At 38.4% G+C, this 14,471-nt stretch overlaps 1 pseudogene; it reads right to left on the minus strand.

Moving 5' to 3' along the window:
- Positions 1-1,151: 1,151 nt before the first annotated feature.
- LOC149238848 (zinc finger CCCH domain-containing protein 17 pseudogene) lies at positions 1,152-9,435 on the minus strand (annotated as a pseudogene).
- Positions 9,436-14,471: the final 5,036 nt, after the last annotated feature.

Consider the following 14,471-nt stretch of genomic DNA (forward strand, 5'->3'; position numbering starts at 1 on the left):
CTTCTTGGAGATCATCATTTGCAACACATTTGAGTAACTCTGAATATTTGCCTCACCAGTAAATGTTAGTTGAGACATACAAGGAAATCCTTTGAGTTTTTTGAAAAGCTATAAACCAAAACTGAACAGAGCATTTGAATTATGCCAGTATTCTAAATGAGGTCGCGCGCATTTCTTTCAGAAGTAATAGGAATAAAGATCGATCCCTAAGAACCGAGCAAAAGAACATAATTCTCCCACAGGATTTTGAAGAGAAGTGCCACTGAGAGTACACCATGCTCTTTCTTAACTTGATGTGTTCCTTGAGACCATGTGGACTGCCTTGCAGACATCTTTCTGCTTCGAACCCTTCTATCCTTCAAAACGCTGTCTCATTCAGCAAAATTTTCATCTTCCATACAAAACAAGTCTTCTAGCTCTGCCATGGTATAACGATACAGAGAATATTGCTAATCTGGATTGCATTCACAAAGTCATTTTTGCATGTTGTAGACAGACAAAAGCACCTGGTGTTAACTGTACACAACAACAGAAAGATGTAAAAATATCAACATATAATACATTCTGGATCCTCCTCAGTACCGCCAACATGTTCAGGATACTTTTAAATTCACATCTTCTGCGCAATTCAATCTACAATTGAAACCCTTGCTGTTGTAATTTGAACTCTGAGATATACTCTGAACCTTCTCCTTCCGGGCACTATTATGCAAATCTGACATTGATGCTCTCTGCGCGCCTCAGGCAACCCAAAAACACAATAACAGAAACCGAAACATGATAATGGAAAAAGAAATCTTCATATCCCCGTTGTTTTCGAATCACGCATAAATACTAGCCCTTGAATGTCTCCTTTCACTCCATCCGCTATTAAAATCTACTTTATAATCTCCCTTTCCAGTTGTCGTTGTGATTCTGGTGATTTTGCTAATGTATATGGCCATCTGAAGCGCCACATCTCAATCCGGGTGTCAATAATAGTGGCGACCTTGTGGCAATCAAACCCTCATAAAAGCCACTTGACATTTGGCGGTTAATCACTACATTTCGATAAAGAAAACTCTAAGACTGAAATTGTCAAACAGTTAATGCGCATTCCCCGTGGCAATATAGAGCATCCAACAGCACCTCATGATCAAATGCGCCGCCTTCTAAGAGACCACGAATTCTGTATTTCTGAATATCGACAATAATGCCAAACTGGATTTGATTCGGGCTCCAACTTCAATAACCGTCTTATGGTGCTCTCGACCTCCCTCATTCACCGGTACCATGATATGCTCCATTCCATTACCAGTGAAAAATAATCCACCAGGTCCAATCCGAAGTGCTCGCACTTCATTTCTTGAGAATACTCTACCTCGTTCATGAAACGATGGCAAGTCATAAAGGCGCACACTCTTATCATTGCATGAACAAAGCAAAATAGGTTTGGCTTGTTCATCATTCATTATGCACAGCGCAAGAACACCATGTTCTTCAATACGAGTGTAAATCTCTTCAAGAGCTATAGTTGATGTAGCAGCCCAAACCTTCACTGTGCCATCCAAAGAACACGACAAGAGAAATTGGTCCCAACAAAGAAGAGACATTACAACTGATGTGTGATTTCTCAAGGTTTGGATACATTGAAAAGTTTCCAGGTCCCAAACTTTTATTGTGTGGTCCATAGAGGCAGAGTAAAGTTTGTCTTTCTGTGAGACTAATGAGACAACAGGCAACATATGCCCTGTGAGGGAAGTTGCAGGGTCAAATGTATTGGTTGTAGGATTAAACTTCCATGCTAAAATGGTGCCATCATGTGTTCCAGCCAAAATCATTTGATCAGCGATCGCCAGAGCATGCACTTGTCCATTAGGGCTGTCTAATAATAGCTCTGTCAAGTTGACGGTATTCAAAGCCTTGACAGCATTACGAAGGCCGACAAAAAGCCACGGACCTTCACTTAGAAGGCATCCAACTCCACTGTCGTCGCCTAATGGGATATTTGTTCCCTGTCCTGTATGGCAGTCCCAGGCTATAAGCTTATTATGTCGGCCAACAGAATAGAGTTTGGCAGAGCCTAAATGCGAAAGAAAAGCAATTCCTCGAATAGGCTTGTTATCGTGGCCAACCAGCTTAGTCATGAAAGTGACATCGGAACCTCCAATAAAATGGGAGTGCAGATATCTGCAGTTGTCTTTTGCATACTTGCAATTGCCTGCAAGCCAATAACGGCATGATTTATCCTTTTTGTTACAGGTGCACAAAGAAATCAATAGTCCACTTCAAATATCAGTTCGAGCCACATAAAGACAAGACTATCATATAAAGAAAAACAGATTCACATTGCATCCTTGGAGTGTCTGGCATAGCATCAACCTGTGTGTGAATTGTGTCCTCCTTGGACATACTATCATTGCTCTCATCAACATTCCTGGAGGGAAGCAAAACTCTATACAATAAGCATGCTAGGATTTGGACCTTCGCTGAAAACTCGAACCAATTCCCAATTTCGTAGCACGATACGAAACCACGCAAACAGGTAGCGCTGCGAAAACACCCACTCTTTAAGGCAGGCTAAAAATTTTTGACTACACTATTTTCAGTGATAACATCAGACATCAAAACTTACCCAGATCATAACAATAAACCTGCGCCAATAGATCTAGTCTATCCACAGTCAAACCATAAGAAGATAATCATTCCAAGCCTTGAGATCTCGTTCCATCATTCATCATCCTCCGCATGAGTGAAACCTTGGTTCAGATCACCAACCCATAACCAGCATTTGGATCTCACACTTCCTCAGATCTGTATCACTCACATACACTCATACTTTGGCCTAATGATCTTTCTCCTTATATAGCTTTAGGCCCTTCACAATACCACGGACCAAAACCATAGTAACACAATACCATCAACCTCAAAAGTAGGTATCGGCACGCCCGTCGAGACACCATGGTCCAAAACCATAGGCACAACTTCCAAGGACTAACTGCCACGGACCAAAGGTACTTTTCACATGTACGCGCTTTTCCTGAAGCCAACCTGCGTGTACACGCTGGTTTTCCTTAATGAACATGCGTATATCTCTTTCTTGTCCTGCTGTACTGAGATCTGTCCTCTGATCAAGTTGCCATCACTTGTACCTGTCTCTGAGTGAGTTGCCATCAAGGACAACATTTGTATCATAATGCCAACAATCTCCCCCTTTGGACTTGATGGCAACCACCACACCAAGTCACTCTCCCCCTTTGACATCAAGGGCAAAGGGCGGACCAAGATATTCTCTTCTTTGGTATACCTTCTGCTGTCCATACTCCCCCTGAGTACCTGCTGAAATCTCCAAATGTGCTCCCCTTTGTGTATGCCAAAGTGTACCAATCTATCCATCCCGCTCTTGCTGAATTGTGTTGTTCATGCTCCCCTTGACTGTAGGCAAGATCTGCAAAAGATGTTCTTCAAGAAGAACAAAGACTTATACATCATAGAAGACCTTCCTATCACCAAAAGACTCAATACATACATTCATCACCCAACCTAGTGGGGATATACCAATATTGACTCATCCACCTAACCATGTGGAGATACATTAAGAGTTTACTCATGATAAGACATGATCATTACATCATTCATCCCAGGCATAGTGGGGAAACCAACATAGGCCGTTACATGACCTTGACATCATAAAAGAGATATCACAAAAGAGATACATGACATAGTGATGAAGTATCTAGACCAAGACTTATGAAAGCCACCAGCAGCATCATGATCTGTACCATAAGCATCAGCCTGCAATACCATTCCTTTGATCAAACAGCAAGATGTATCATTTAGCTTCATAGACTTTATCAACAACTTCTAACCATAATGCCAACAATGCATTATTTGAAGAATATGCTCCCCCTGAGCAAGTATCAAGACATTTCCAGACATCCTCAGCAGACTGTAACTGTTAACCAATAGAGCATATACTGGACTGGATCATATCAGACCCCTTTTCTGAGTCTGTCCCCACTGCTTTTTCACAAACTGACATATACGCGACTTTGCAGTGTGAAACTCGCGTATATACGCGGTTTTCCTTCATGAAACTTGCGTATGAGAATTAGAACACTGAAGTTTTACACCTTCAGCTCCCCCTGAGTCTGTTATGTCTGTGCTGTGCTGAGTACCCTGTGCTGTGCCACATCTTTCTGACTGAACTTCCTTCTTCTTCCATATCTTCAAGCATGTTGATGATTTCTTCTTATCATGAGCTTTGTTCCTGCAATCTCTTGCTTTATGTCCAAACTTGTTACATGCATAGCATCTTACATGTTTCATATTCCTCTTATAGCAATCAGCAGCTTTGTGACCAAACATATTGCTAGAAAAGAAATATCCATTAAAGTACCTTGAATGTGATGATCTTTCTGCATGATGGTCTTGAAACCTTCTTCTTCTACATATGGCTGCAACATGTCCAAGATTATGACATACATAACATTCAACATTATTCATAGGAGGAGTAAAAGATTTTCTTTGAGGAGTCTCTTTCCTTGATTGTTGATGGGGTTGTCCTTTCATCTCCTTGTAGAGTCTTTCAGATTTTGCATTAGAGATTCTTGTCTTACTTTGTGAACCAGATTCACCTTCAATAGACTCATGAAAACCAAGACCAGTTTTGATAGCAGGGGACCTTTGACTACTAAGAATATCATCCAAGATCTTAGTACTATCTTGAAATCGTAATAGTTTATCCTTTTCTTCTAATTTACTTTTCAAGATATTTACCTCAACTTGATGTTGTTCTTCTTTTTCCAGACATTGCTTCTTCAAGGTCTCTTCAGCTTTCCTTCCTTCATCCAACTGATGCCTTAGTTCGAGGATCTCGTTTTCTTGCTCTTTATTCAGCGCTAGCAGCATTTGTCGAATTCTGGATGCACATTCCAACTGATCTTTTAATATGATGATTTCTTCTTTGAGGGCATTCTCCCTTTTGCTAGGTAGATCTTGCTGATCTATGATTTGATCTGATGCTTCATTTGCTTGTCCATCTTCAATCTGAGGTGATTCAGGATCTGAATACTTGCTTCCACTCAACGGTAGGTTGTCATTGTTCCTTTGAGCTGTCTTCTTCTTCTGACGTGCTTTCTTCCCCATTGTTCTACGAATCTCCTTCAAGCGATCAAGCTTCTCTGAAGGACCTGCTCTGATACCAATTGTTGGAAATAATACTGAGAGGGGGGGGGGGTGAATCAGTATTATCAGATCAATAAAACTTTTCCAATTTTCATGCTCAGAAACATATACGTGACTTTAGTTAAGTGAACCCGCGTGTACACGCGACTGTGTCTAAAGCAACTAGCGTATATTCAGAGATTTTATGATTCAGTTAGCTTATCTTCAGTAAATGCATCAGAACATTATTAACCATATTAACAGTAAACAGGTGCAGTATAACAAAGTAGATCATCACACATAAGGCACACACATGAACACCATGATATAAGGTGGAAACCCAATGTGGGTGAAAACCACCTGCTGCAATTTGTTTCTATCTTCCTTTAATAAGAAACTTCTTTTACAATGTACTGGTGCAGTCCTTTACCAGCACGTAGTCTACAACCTGCAGAGGGCTACAACCCTCATAGCTCTTGTACTAGCCGATCCATTTACTAGTACGTAGGTGCCTACCTACAGAATGCTCCAACCTTTACTCGTTTTCCAGCTGCTCCTGGAAGGGAGCTACAACCCCCTGGCTCTTGTACTGGCTGATATGTTTACCAGTACGTAGGTGCCGGCCTACAATCTTCCCGGGACCACGTTTCATACATTTTCATACTGGATCCATGAAACTATCACCATTGTAGAACAACCTGCATCATCAATCTCTGAATCACCCAATACTGAATCACTGAAACCCTATCAAGAACACAGATAACATAACAACAACCAGATCCAACTCCATCTTCATACTTCACATTGTATACGCCACTTCGACGAACCCAACCTACGTGTATACGCTCTTTTACCAAAGCCAACCCGCGTACAGATCTGCAAATTCAGACTTAAAACTCCGCAGCTATATCAGACATCAAAACTTACCCAGATCATAACAATAAACCTACGCCAATAGATCTAGTCTATCCACAGTCAAACCATAAGAAGATAATCATTCCAAGCCTTGAGATCTCGTTCCATCATTCATCATCCTCCGCATGAGTGAAACCTTGGTTCAGATCACCAACCCATAACCAGCATTTGGATCTCACACTTCCTCAGATCTGCATCACTCACATACACTCATACTTTGGCCTAATGATCTTTCTCCTTATATAGCTTTAGGCCCTTCACAATACCACGGACCAAAACCATAGTAACACAATACCATCAACCTCAAAAGTAGGTATCGGCACGCCCGTCGAGACACCATGGTCCAAAACCATAGGCACAACTTCCAAGGACGAACTGCCATGGACCAAAGGTACTTTTCACATGTACGCACTTTTCCTGAAGCCAACCTGCGTGTACACGCTGGTTTTCCTTAATGAACCTGCGTATATCTCTTTCTTGTCCTGCTGTACTGAGATCTGTCCTCTGATCAAGTTGCCATCACTTGTACCTGTCTCTGAGTGAGTTGCCATCAAGGACAACACTTGTATCATAATGCCAACAGATGTTTCTAATGATATAACTATTAAATCATTTATTTTTCTTTTTCTTCACTTGTGAATAGAATTCAGAGATGAATTCATCAATTTCTTATTCTTCCCCTTTGGTTCTTATGGTCTTGTAGTTCCCATTGGCGACCTAATCGTGTACTCACGACATTGACGATGTTGTTGCAAGAGGGGCATATCATCAACGACAAAAAGAAAGAAATTTCGAATTGATATTTTTGTTATTTTTATTACGAGTGTTTAATTACTAGAAAGAGAATTAGAGTGTTCTTTACCCATTTCAATAGCAGGGGAAAGCAAAGTAGTTTTCGATGCGGCCATATGTTCCTCTTCTTGTGTATTTGCGTCATGTATGTGCTTTGGAGTTGAAACAAGAAGGGTTATAATTAATACACCAATTTCAATTAATTTTTTTGATTGTAATACATACTAAATTATTCATATCACATGAAATACGTCCATTACCAAGTTGCACACCACCTTCATTGGGTGCCACTCCATTGACACTAGGTTTTGTTTATTCATTACTTGCATGCTTAAAACACTTAAACACATTAGTTTATGCCAAAAAATAATAATCAATAGATTGTATAACTAATAAATTATAGGTATTCTTAACTGTTTTTATTTACCTGTCTGTCGATAGGAGTGTTGGAAGATTTTGTTTGCCCCCATCTTCCTTTGCGTTCAACCACAATTTGATAATTTTTCTTGTAAGCAAGCTTGAAGTCTTCCTCAATTGGAAATTTGTTGAAATCAAACCCATAGAATTTTGCATAAAAACATGAATTTGGGTTCTGTTGATGCCTCTAAAATCGCTGCATCAACATCGGGGAAAACCACCCGGTCCGGACCTTAGTGTAGCTCATTTTCCGTTTAGTATGGTGGCTCCGACTGGATATAATGGGACCAGTTTCCCAGTGATGTATGAGTTGATGGGTGATTGTTTTATAATGTGTAACGAAAGTGATAAGAGTTTTATCCTACTATTCAAAAATATACAAATATGCTAATCGAACCCAGGTATCCTGTTAAAAATGCAATTTCTGATTATTTCTAATAGACAAATAATCATAAAGATGACTTATTCGTAACTAGAAAGATGTATTCATATAATGATTACTTTTTTTAAGAAATTAAACAAAGTAATTATAGAAAAATTATCACATTCGTCACAATATATATCACTGACATATATATTCAAATGATAACAATTCTAAAACCTTCAGAAATGATATGCTAAAGAATTGTCTGAAAAACATACATATATCAATAATAGCAAGTTTTAAGAAATGTTCATTCACATAAAGAAATAAGACAAAAACAATAATAATAGTATCGTATGCATTTGAATTCTTCTTATGTAAACAAAAATTCGATTCCACTTTCCTATTTGAGAAAACCTCCAGAAGATGCAAAAGTACAAGTCTTGAAAAAGCTTCTTTCACAAAAATGCAGAATCTTGATCCACTTTTGATAAAAAAATATTTAGGAGTACAGAAGTGTAACTTCTTAAGTCAAATCTTATACAAATTGAGGACCCTTTCTAAATACATGAAAGGGTCTTAAATAATAAAAATAAAAACAAACTATCAACAAAAATCACTATGACCTGTTCTAACTGTAGAAATGAAAATCTGGGATTTGCTATAAAAAATAGCAGTGCGATAGTGATTGAACTAATTCATTGCATCATCTTCCTTTCTTATGCTTGTAGCTGACAGATTGCGAGTATTGGCTGGATTTCTGGAGGTTGACTCATCTTGGAATGTAGCTAGGCTGTGTAGGTGGCATCAGAGAATTCGGGAATCATGCAGTTGACCACGTCGGAAAGGAATTTCATGGCCATCTGCTAGTTATGTGGCTTGACTAGATTAAACCAGAATGTATACCATGTCAAGTTTTGCACTTCCCCGATCTATTTTTCTCTGCTTGCTAGCTCCTATTTCCAATGATGTTCCAGTGCCTTTGCTTTTTGGAGTTTACTTTATAGAGCAATCAGAGATCAAATTACACATATGCAAACTATTATTTATTAATTCGATTACACCATTCATTGCAGTTATGGATCTAGAAGTTGTTCTTTTAGCTTTCATTAGCTGGGACTCTCATTCCGAAAACAGGATTTCCTTGTGTGATTCTTGTATTTTTGGCAAATTGGCAGCTCTTCCTTCTACAGAATCTTGCCAAGAAATAAAATTAGTTATCCTTTCATCTGCTTTTTCCAATTCCAGTCTGGCATCAACTACCTTCTCAATTAGTGATGCAGAGATATCGTACAATGGGTCATCCAATGATATATTATGGCAAAGGATGTACGACTGTCGAGATAAGGCTTTGGTTATCTCCAAGGCTTCTTTTCTAAATTCACTAACCTGTGGATAACCCCTGTACTTTTCTATCTGTAATTGCATTTGTGCAATTTGATCTTCCTTGGCCTTCTTTTCCAGTTCAATTGTCATATGAAGCATGCTTAGTTATTGAGACAATTTCTGTTGTTTCTATAGAGTTTGCTCATCAATCTTCTGTTTCTCCAGTTTCAACTGCTCTCTTAGTCACTCATTTTGTTGTCTCTTCTTTGCTAGCTGACTTCAAGCTGACTAATCCTTTGTTGTTCCTCTACAGATTGCACTTCAAGTTGAGTGATCCTTTGATCCTTTTCCCTTATTAGTTGGCTGACATTTGAAGCTTTTTCCATTGTTGCAACTGTATAAGCCCCTGCATACTGAGATAATTTAGTTAAATCCTCATAAGGATTGACTTCTGCCTTCCATACCACATTCATCATTTCTTCCTGAGGAGTCAGAAGAGGTCCTTGATCAATTTTCCTCTTTTTCCTCTGTCTTTTAACCACAACCCTTTGCTTCGAACTATAGAATACATCTAGGGGTGGTATTTCTTCTGTTTTTAGTACAATCTCCTCTGTAGGATTTTCAGAAATGATTTCTATATCCTGCTAAATCTTGGGTAGGCCACTTGTCCCTTCAATCGGAACACTAATAACCTCAGGCTTTTGTGTTGCGCACGAATTTGGTGTAGTGAGCTCTTGGGAGTCATTTGGGTTCTTGATGATTAGATCGAACTGCTCCCATTCCTTGATTAAAGCAGGATCAATATTTATATCAGTATCAAGGATCTCACTAGTTCCTTCCTTTGTCTGCTCCCTTTTCTTCTTCAATCTCTTCTGGATCTTCGGCTTCCAATAAATTGTATATGCTTTCCCATGAAGCCTTGCCAAGACCAAGGCAGGTAGTATCAACTATTAAGACCTTTTTTACTAGTTCCTCTTTGGTTATGATGCGAGCCTTTGTTTTCTTTGATTTCTTCGTCATTTTCGCTGGATTCATAAATTCAAACTTGCTCTACACAACGAAACATAAGAAAGTAATAGAGGAAATATTTGCTCAATGCTAATACACAGTATACAAGATTAACGACAGTTAAGCGCAATGTTATGGATTTGATATATTACACTACCATGGATGAAATCCTTGAAAGATTCAACCATAACTGCTAAATTAATGATTTCCGTAACTGCCAACATGACACTAAAATGCCATAAATATGTGTCGTATTGTGAATCTTGATAACAGTTTTTTAAAAATAAATATCGTAACTTCCCGATCAGTGATAAGTGATTAATCGCATATCACGGATCGGGAGGTATAACCGTTATGCTTAATTGTTTCCTTTGTAAAGTTTGATTGCGATAAGTCGCATCGGCAGATTCCAAATGGGCATTTGTTTTACGTTTCGTGCTTTCAGCGATGGCTGATTATGTTGGGTCCCTATAATACTAGTCATTACCCCATTATTATTTTAGTTGTATCCCTTATTAATATTGTTGTGCCCCCTATTTTCCCCATATTTTTATTACTATGCCCCATAGAATCCTTCTATTGTTATTTTTGTGGCTTTATATTATTATTGTTAGGTCGGTTGGGTTATATTGTGACTCCTTAGACTCCTATATATAGAAAGGAGGTTTTGTCATTTGAATAATCTAAGAATTGTTCATTTATGTATTGTAAAGGAGGTTTCTCCCTCGAAGAGGCTAAATTCTAAGGCGTTGATCTATCTTTTCTATCTTTTCTTGAGTTGGTTTCATAACATTTGGTATCAGAGCTTTGGATTCTAGGGTTTCGCTGCTCCAAACAGGTCATCATGGAATTTTCGCTATAACTTTTTTTCTGCAATGTTTCAAAAGCTAAAAAAAACCCATTTGAGAAGAAATTGCGCTAAATCTCGGGTCCAAATTTCAGAACTTTTTGCTCTATATTTGCGGAGATATCATCTGAGGAAGTTGGTCTTTTTGCAGACTCTTGAATTACATTCCAAACAGGTGACCTGGGGAAAATCGTCATAACATTCTCTCTAAGCCTCGGATTGAAATTTGGTAAGAAGGTACAGAAAGAGGACAGACTTTAGTTTCTTGTGTATATTTTTCAGAGCCAAAGGTCAAAACAATTACTCGTGGCACGTCGCACAAGTTCGCTCCACTGAACTAGTCTATAATCAGGTCATCTTGGGAGATTGTTCATAACTCTTCCTTGGAGAATCCAATTTGGATCAGACTGGTGGCATTGGAAAGAGGACACAGAGGGCTACTATAGGTCGCAATTTTAGAACTGGATGATTCGAAATTGCATAGATACATCAGATTCAATATCAAGCTTCTACAAAGTGAAAAAAGGTGTGTAGTTTTTTTTAAATTTTTGCAAAAGATTGGTTTGAAAAATTAGTTTGAATCAGTAATTGATGCCTCGATGAAAAAAAATGCAAACACCTAGTAAGCAACCTGAAAGCTATAGCATGACTCATGAAGAAGAGGAAGAAATGCAACATGATATATCAAAATTACGAGACCAAGTGCAACAAGTGTCACTTGCACAAAAAGCAACAAAATCTAAGATGGATGGTTTAAGGAAAGACGTAGAAGCTAAGATGGAGGGTTTAAAGAAAGGTGTAGAAGCTAAGATGGATTGTTTAAAGAAAGGCGTAGAAGCTAAGATGGATGGCATGGAAGCTAAGATGAATTCCATGGACGCTAAAATTGATGGCATGGATGATAAGATGGAAGAATTGAAGATAAATATTAATAAGTTGCTACACGAAATGGTCACTAATGGTGAAAGGGTAGTAAAGGAAACTCGTGATGAGAACAAAAGAAATGTTAATCATGATTCCATAGACTCTAATGTGGGATCAAAGACCCACCATATTCCAAAAATCGATATGAGGAAGTTTGATGGCAAGGATCCCGCAACATGGATATTACAGATGGAGCAATTTTTCGATCTCAATAATGTGCAAAACACACAAAAGGTATGTATTGCAACTTTATATTTGGAACCAAATCAGTTTATATGGTATCAATGGCTTTGCTCTCGTAAAAAAATTATCACTTGGGCAATTTGTACGGAAGAATTGATAGCACATTATGAGGATACAAAATGCAACATTTTTTTTAGCCAATTGATAAGTCTCAAACAAAAGGGTTCAATAATGGAGCACATTGAGGAGTTCCAAAAATTGAACATAAGGGTAAAAAATATTCCAGAGGAGCATAGGATTGATGTGTTCATAGGGATTTTAAAGGATAATATCCAACATGATGTTCGCCTTTGGGAACCTGATTCATTAGAGAAGGCATTCAGGTTAGCAAGAAAAATGGAAAGCAAAGTTATGGCAACCAGGAAGCATACCACTCACAACTATAAAGATGGAAGTGTTGTTGCCCCTAGTCTTCCACAACCTATAAGGTTGACACCACAAAAATTGGAAGAAAAAAGAGCAAAAGGGATTTGTTACAGTTGTGATAGCAAATACACTAAAGGTCATAAGTGTGCTAAGAAGAAATTATTCTACATAGATTGCAAAGAGGAAGAAGAAAAGGAGTAAGAAACGTCAAAAGAAGAGGATATACTCCAGGAACAAAGCCTGGATAAAGAAGAAATGAATCCGACCATATCTTGTAATGCATTGGCGGGAATTACCACTCCTCAAACCATCAAGATAGAAGGACAAATCAAGAAGAAAAAGGTAATAGTGTTGATTGATTCAAGAAGTACCCAAAATTTTATTCATTGTAAGAAAGCAAAGAATTGAATTGCTTCTTATATCTAGCACCAGAGTGTCAAGTGATGGTCGCAAATGGAGGAACAATAAATTACTCTGGAAAGTGCCATAATATCAAGCTATCCAAGGGAGAATATGTATTGATTAGCCCAATGCCTTCCATTCCAATGGGAGGTGCTGATGTTGTACTAGGAGTCCAATGGCTACAATCCTTAGGTACAATAGCTTTTAATTTTCAATAACTTTTCATGAAATTTTTTGTGGAAGGAAAGGAAGTTGAATTAAGGGGTATTGCAGGGAAACCAGGAAATATAATCAGCTCTAATGGTATGACAAAGCTTCTAAAAAGGGAACAAAGAGGTGTAATTGCACAATTATGTTCGCTAAATGTTTCCACATTCGAATCATCTATTTCTCCAGATCTCCAAAAAGTCTTGGAAAATCATTCCAAGGTATTTGAGACTCCAAAAGGTCTCCCACCTATTCGTGATCATGATCATGTTATTCATCTGATTCCAGGAAGCGTTCCTCCAAACATCAGGCCATACATATATCCCTATGCTCAAAAGAGTGAAATTGAACGTATGGTTGCAGAAATGCTAGAGGCTGGTATAATTCAACCAAGTCAAAGTTCTTTCTTTGGTCCAGTAGTATTGGTGCATAAGGATGGATCATGCCGCATGTGTCCGGATTATAGGGAGCTCAACAAGCTCACTATTAAAGATAAGTTTCCCATTCTTATCATTGATGAATTACTGGATAAATTGCATGGATCAAATTACTTCACCAAGTTGGATCTTCGTTCAGGATATCATCAAATCAGAATGAAGACTGAAGACATTCTGAAAACAACATTTAGAACTCATGAGGGTCATTATGAATTTTTGGTCATGCCTTTTGGCCTTACCAATGCACCTTCAACATTTCAAGGTTTGATGAACTCCATTTTCAAACCATTCCTTAGAAAATTTATGTTAGTATTTTTTGATGATATACTAATCTACAGCAAGTCTTGGAAGGATCATGTTGAACATGTTGACAGGGTGCTACAACTATTGGAGGAGAAACAATTATATGCAGAAAGATCCAAATGTTTCTTTGGAGTACAAGAGGTGGAATATTTGGGTCATATTGTATCTCATGAAGGAGTTAAGGTAGGCCCTAGCAAAATTAAAGCCATTAAGCAATGGAAAATCCCCACATCCATAAATCATCTGCAAGGATTTCTCAGGTTGACAGGGTATTATCACAAGTTTGTTAAGAATTATGGGAGAATAACAGCACCTCTAACAACATTATTGAAGAAAGATGCATTTTCATGGACTTTGTTATCACTCAGGTTGTCCCTGAAGGTTAAGAAAGGGATACGGCCGAGGTAACCACAAACCAACTTTGGACTGTAGGTTCTAGCCAACCTGCAATCAGAGAGGGCTCTCTCTTTTAGATTTAGCTTTGTTTGAAAGGATTTTAGGCTAGGTCTTGGGTCCAGAGGGTTTTTGTTTTGATTTTCGGTGGGAAAATTGACTTTTTTCAGGTAGAGAGGCAGAACATAGTCTGAATGTTTCAAACCATTGGGCGTGGAGTCGAGGAGGGGAACTGCTGGTGTGTTTCCTTAATAACAGTGAGGGAACATGGAGCAAGATAACTGAGCTTGAAGCAATTTTCAGGTTCAAAGGATGGAATGAATGCTAAAGAAAGAGAGGCAATTAAGAATCTCTCCAACAGATTAGCAAAGAAGGTAACAGG

This window comes from Pinus tabuliformis, chromosome 8 (assembly GCF_031772625.1).
Source record: "Pinus tabuliformis cultivar Carrire ecotype Pingquan chromosome 8, CPIR1, whole genome shotgun sequence".
Taxonomy (NCBI): Eukaryota; Viridiplantae; Streptophyta; class Pinopsida; order Pinales; family Pinaceae; genus Pinus; species Pinus tabuliformis.